This window comes from Staurois parvus, unplaced genomic scaffold (assembly GCF_062004578.1).
Source record: "Staurois parvus isolate SC_StPar_1 unplaced genomic scaffold, SC_StPar_1.0 ptg001234l, whole genome shotgun sequence".
In the NCBI taxonomy this organism is placed as follows: Eukaryota; Metazoa; Chordata; class Amphibia; order Anura; family Ranidae; genus Staurois; species Staurois parvus.
Genome location: NW_028319030.1, coordinates 190,169 through 196,168, shown reverse-complemented (window position 1 = coordinate 196,168; position 6,000 = coordinate 190,169). Strand labels below are relative to the sequence as shown.

General features: G+C 45.0%; 1 protein-coding gene across 1 annotated transcript in view; it reads left to right on the top strand.

The window, feature by feature from the left end:
* The first annotated feature begins 4,974 nt into the window (after positions 1-4,974).
* The window catches only part of LOC149437974 (uncharacterized), a 46,948-nt gene continuing 45,922 nt past the window's right edge, over positions 4,975-6,000 (top strand). The window contains exon 1 of the mRNA XM_089660385.1: positions 4,975-5,054. The gene's annotated coding sequence lies outside the window, so the exon portion shown is untranslated. The remainder of the gene's footprint in view (positions 5,055-6,000) is intronic.

Here is a 6,000-nt window from a genome sequence, read left to right as displayed (position 1 = left end):
GCAGACATACTATAGGAGATGGTCAGAGACTGCAGACATAGTACAGGAGATGGTCAGAGACTGCAGACATACTATAGGAGATGGTCAGAGACTGCAGACATAGTACAGGAGATGGTCAGAGACTGCGGACATAGTACAGGAGATGGTCAGAGACTGCGGACATAGTACAGGAGATGGTCAGAGACTGCAGACATAGTACAGGAGATGGTCAGAGACTGCGGACATAGTACAGGAGATGGTCAGAGACTGCAGACATACTACAGGAGATGGTCAGAGACTGCAGACATACTATAGGAGATGGTCAGAGACTGCAGACATATTACAGGAGATGGTCAGAAACTGCAGACATACTACAGGAGATGGCCAGAGACTGCAGACATACTAGAGGAGATGACCAGAGACTGCAGACATGCTACAAGAGATGGTCAGAGACTGCAGACATACTAGAGGAGATGGTCAGAGACTGCAGACATGCTACAGGAGATGGTCAGAGACTGCAGACAAGCTACAGGAGATGGTCAGAGACTGCAGACATACTACAGGAGATGGTCAGAGACTGCAGACATACTATAGGAGATGGTCAGAGACTGCAGACATATTACAGGAGATGGTCAGAAACTGCAGACATACTACAGGAGATGGCCAGAGACTGCAGACATACTAGAGGAGATGGTCAGAGACTGCAGACATGCTACAGGAGATGGTCAGAGACTGCAGACAAGCTAAAGGAGATGGTCAGAGACTAAAGACATACTAGAGGAGATGGTCAGGTACTGCAGACATAGTACAGGACACGGTGAGAGACTGCAGACATAGTACAGGAGACGGTCAGAGACTGCAGACATAGTACAGGAAATGGTCAGAGACTGCGGACACAGTACAGGAGATGGTCAGAGACTGCAGACATAGTACAGGAGATGGTCAGAGACTGCAGACATAGTACAAGAGACAGTCAGAGACTGCAGACATAGTACAGGAGATGGTCAGAGACTGCAGACAATATATAGGAGGTGGTTAGAGATGTCAGACAAAATACAGGAGATGGTTAGAGACTGAAGACATGATACAGTAGATGGTCAGAGACTGCAGACATACTACAGGAGATGGTTAGAGACGGCAGACATACTACAGGAGACGGTCAGAGACTGCAGACATAGTACAGGAGATGGTCAGAGACTGCAGACATACTACAGGAGACGGTCAGAGACTGCAGACATAGTACAGGAGATGGTCAGAGACTGCAGACATACTACAGGAGACGGTCAGAGACTGCAGACATACTACAGGAGACGGTCAGAGACTGCAGACATAGTACAGGAGATGGTCAGAGACTGCAGACATACTACAGGAGACGGTCACAGACTGCAGACATACTACAGGAGACGGTCACAGACTGCAGACATACTACAGGAGACGGTCACAGACTGCAGACATAATACGGGTGATGGTCAGAGACTGCAGACATAATACAGGAGATGGTCAGATACTACAGGCATAGTACAGGAGATGGTTAGAGACTGAACACAGACTACAGGAGATGGTTAGAGACTGAACACAGACTACAGGAGATGGTTAGAGACGACAAACATACTATGGGGACAATGAATATGGGCAGAGGGTTTGGTCCAAATGAGGGACTGCTGGGAAGTATACGATCATTGCACCTCACACATCGGTGTTCAATGTGTACGGCGGGCCCGTGAGTTTCTGTTTGGGTTGAACATCCAAGTAATGATGAGGGCATCCCAGGAGGTCAGGCTTTCTGCTACTGCACATAGGCTTTTATCCGGCCCTTGGGGTATAATTACCCCCACTCTCTGGGTGGTAAATGGTGGTGCATATTCCTGCCATTGACACTGACAGTGGGGTACTAGTCCTCCCACTGACACCAACAATGGGACACTATTATTCATTGATACCAATGATAAGGTACTATTTCTCCAACTGACATCAATGATGGGGCTCTATTCCTACCACTTAATGTTCTCCACGGCTTCTCCAGACCCTTTCACGTCTGTCACATGTGCTCAGGGGGAACCTGCTCTCATCTGTGAAAAGCACAGGGTGCCAGTGGCGGACCTGCCAATTCTGGGGTTCAATGGGAAATGCCAAGCGAGCTCTATGGTGCTGGGCAGTGAGCACAGGGCCCACTAGAGGATGTCAGGCCCTCAGGCCACCCTCATGAAGTCTGTTTCTGATTGTTTGGTCAGAGACATTCACACCAGTGGCCTGCTGGAGGTCATTTTGTAGGGCTCTGGCAGGGATCATCCTGTTCCTCCTTGCACAAAGGAGCATATGCCGGTCCTGCTGATGGGTTAAGGACCTTCTACGGCCCTGTCCAGCCCTCCTAGAGTAACTGCCTGTCTCCTGGAATCTCCTCCATGCTCTTGAGACCATGCTGGGAGACACAGCAAACCTTCTGGCAATGGTGCGTATTGCTGTGGCATCCTGGAGGAGTTGGACTGCCTGTGCAACCTCTGTAGGGTCCAGGTATGGCCTCATGCTACCAGTAGTGACACTGACCTGAGCCAAATGCAAAACTAGTGAAAAACAGTCAGTGCTTTCTAAATAAAAGGCAACAACAGAAGCTGATTAGAGGGACTCTAAGATGACTTAACACCAAGAAAGTTCTCTGCAGAAGAAGTTTTTCACCCGATCTCCTGCAATTGCTGTAGAGTAAGCCTGGGTCCTAGCATTACCTATGGAGATTGAGAACCTACTCTAACCTGAGTTAAGTAACCTTTTCAGCGTATTACTATTGTATACAGAACATGGATTCACTAGGAGGTAGGTAGCATTTGTGCTTGTTATAGGTATACAGTATCTGTCTGTCTTGTGTTGTATTCCTAGAATTGTAATTGTTTCTATGTACAGCACTTTCATTTAGTAAAAGCACATAATACACTACGGAGGTCTAAACTTCCTTGCTTATAACGCAAAGTAACCTTTATAAAACAGCAAGAAAAATGCGCCTCATCACTGAAAATAATCTTTGACAGCCGGTTATCATCATTTCCATTAGCACCATGTTGGATCTCACTGCCCTCTGCTGGTAGGAGGTGTGCACAGAGATTATGCAGGAGAAAAAAGACATTTTTGAGTTACTGTATCTGCAGTCACCATATTTGTCAATCTACTCCAATAACGTTTGATTTTATTACTACTCAAAGAGTATTTTTGTGCTCACCCCGCATATTTACTTCTGGTAAAGTTACTCAGTATGGATTCTTAGGTGTACAGTTGCAAGAAAAAGTATGTGAACCCCTTGGGATTCCGTGGAGTTTTGCATGAATTGGGCATAAAATGTGCTCTGAACGTCATCTAAGTCACAACAATAGAAGAACACAGTCTGCTGAACATAATACTACACAAACATTAGATGTTGCCATGGTTTAATTGCACATAACATGTAAACATTCTCAGTGCAGGGAGGAAAAAGTATGTGAGGCCCTAGCCTAATGACTTCTCCCAGAGCTAATTGGAGCCAGGAGTGAGCCAACCTTGACTCCAATCAGTGTGATGATATTGGATGTGTTGCTGACACCTGTTTTGGGTTTACTGGTTTCAAGAAGCACTGTCTGATGTGAACCATGCCTCGCAGAAAAAAGCTCTCAGAAGACCTACGATCAAGAATTGTTGACTTGCATCAAGCTGGAAAGGGTTACAAAAGTATCTCCAAAAGCCTTGATGTTCATGTGTCCACGGTAAGACAGACTGTCTACAAATGGAGAAAGTTTAGCACTGTTGCTACTCTCCCTAGGCGTGGTCGTCCTGTAAAAATGACTGCAAGAGCACAGCGCAGAATGCTGCATGAGGTAAAGAAGAATCCCAGAGTGTCAGCTAAAGACCTACAGAAATCTCTGGCACATGCTAACATTTTTGTTGACACATCTACAATAAGGAAAACATGAAACAAGAATGGAGTACATGGGAGGACACCACGGAGGAAGCCATTGCTGTCCAAAAAGAAGATTGCAGCACGTTTGAAGTTTGCAAAAGAGCACCTGGATGTTCCACAGCACTACTGGCAAAATATACTGTGGACAGATGAAACCAAGATGGAGTTGTTTGGGAAGAACACACAACACTATGTGTGGAGAAAAAAAGGCACAGCACACCAACATCAAAACCTCATCCCCACTGTGAAACATGGCGGAGGGAGCATCATGGTTTGGGGCTGCTTCGCTGCCTCAGGGCCTGGACGGATTGTTGTCATTGATGGAAAAATTAATTCCAGAGTTTATCAAGACATTTTGCAGGAAAACATACAACCATCTGTCCGCCAACTGAAGCTCCGCAGAGGATGGGTGATGCAACAGGACAATGACCCAAAGCATACAAGTCATTCAACAAAACAATGGCTGCAACAGCACAGAATACGCCTTTTGGAGTGGCCCAGTCAGAGTCCTGACCTCAACCCCATTGAAATGCTGTGGCATGACCTTAAGAGAGCGATTCACACCAGACATCCCAAGAATATTGCTACACTGAAACAGTTTTGTGAAGAGGAGTGGTCCAAAATGACTCCAGATCGTTGTGCAGGTCTGATCTGCAACTACAGGAAACGTTTGGTTGAGGTTATTGCCGCCAAAGGAGGGTCAACCAGTTATTAAGTCCAAAGGTTCACATACTTTTTCCTCCCTGCACTGTGAATGTTTACATGTTATGTGCAATTAAACCATGGCAACATCTAATGTTTGTGTAGTATTATGTTCAGCAGACTGTGTTCTTCTATTGTTGTGACTTAGATGACGTTCAGATCACATTTTATGCCCAATTCATGCAAAACTCCACGTAATCCCAAGGGGTTCACATACTTTTTCTTGCAACTGTAGGACAAAATCTGTTGCATTCTGACTACAAAGAAACGCCCTCTGCCTGTATTTTATCTGGTAGCACGCACAGTACACATTGTGTAAATATCACAGTTATATTTTATTGCCTTGTTTAAAGACAACTTGTGACTCAATGTAAACCGCTGGATTAGTTTCATTTTCTGGAAAGGAGTGAGGATCCAACCCGTCTCTGGGCACCTTCAGGAGCGTCACAGGCAGGTAATGGGCATTTTTCATTTGGTGGGATCAAAATACAGATACTATGGGGGGAAGGAATGTTTTCTAAGATCACCCTATAGACTTTTAGATTAGACTTTTAGATAGAGTAACTATGAACAGCACTAGAGAAGAAAACCACACCCTGGTTTACATGCCTCATATGAACATCGACTTTCCTGACTGACAAACCAGCAATTATTTTTTTAACATCAGGCCAAGTTTTCAGGCAACTAAAAAAAGCTGGAATAATAATCTCATTTTCATTAAAATAAACAAGGGCACAAGTGGCAGTTCCCCATTGGGAGAATTACCCCCACCTCTTGTTCTGGTGACAACTGTAAAAGTTTGGATATCCCATTATTTTCTGTTTTGGTGACAATGGTCCCCAAGACAATTAGAGAGGGGAAAGAAAAGAAAAGAAAAGGAAGAAAGAAATGAAAAGAAAGATGTTTTGGGGGCTTCGCTGACATCACCAGTTCTTCTTATGGGATCTTGGAAAGTTAAGAATAGCAAATCTTCTTAAAAAACTTGAACAATTTATTCCCTTGCTCAGGAGACAGTAATCATCCCTGGATATTAAACTATATCTTTCCAAAGTCACTGTGATCTGACAGCAACACTAAATCACTGAGATTTAGAAAAACATTTTACTACTGGCTGGATTATGTATATTCTCAAGGACACAAAAACCTAATGTTGGGTGACTAAAATATTGACTTCTGACCAGGGCGGACTGACCATTTGGAAACTCGGGCACTGCCCGAAGGCCCGGGGTCAGTAGGGAGACCCATGAGATGCCCCTGGTACCTTTTTCATAGGCTTTTTTGAGTTTGGGCAAGGACACAGGGGCCCCATAATCCCCTATTGTCCAGGGGCCCCATGAGTTGTCAGTCCACCCCTGTGGTGGATACACCCGACACAGAGAATCCAAGACAAATTCAATACA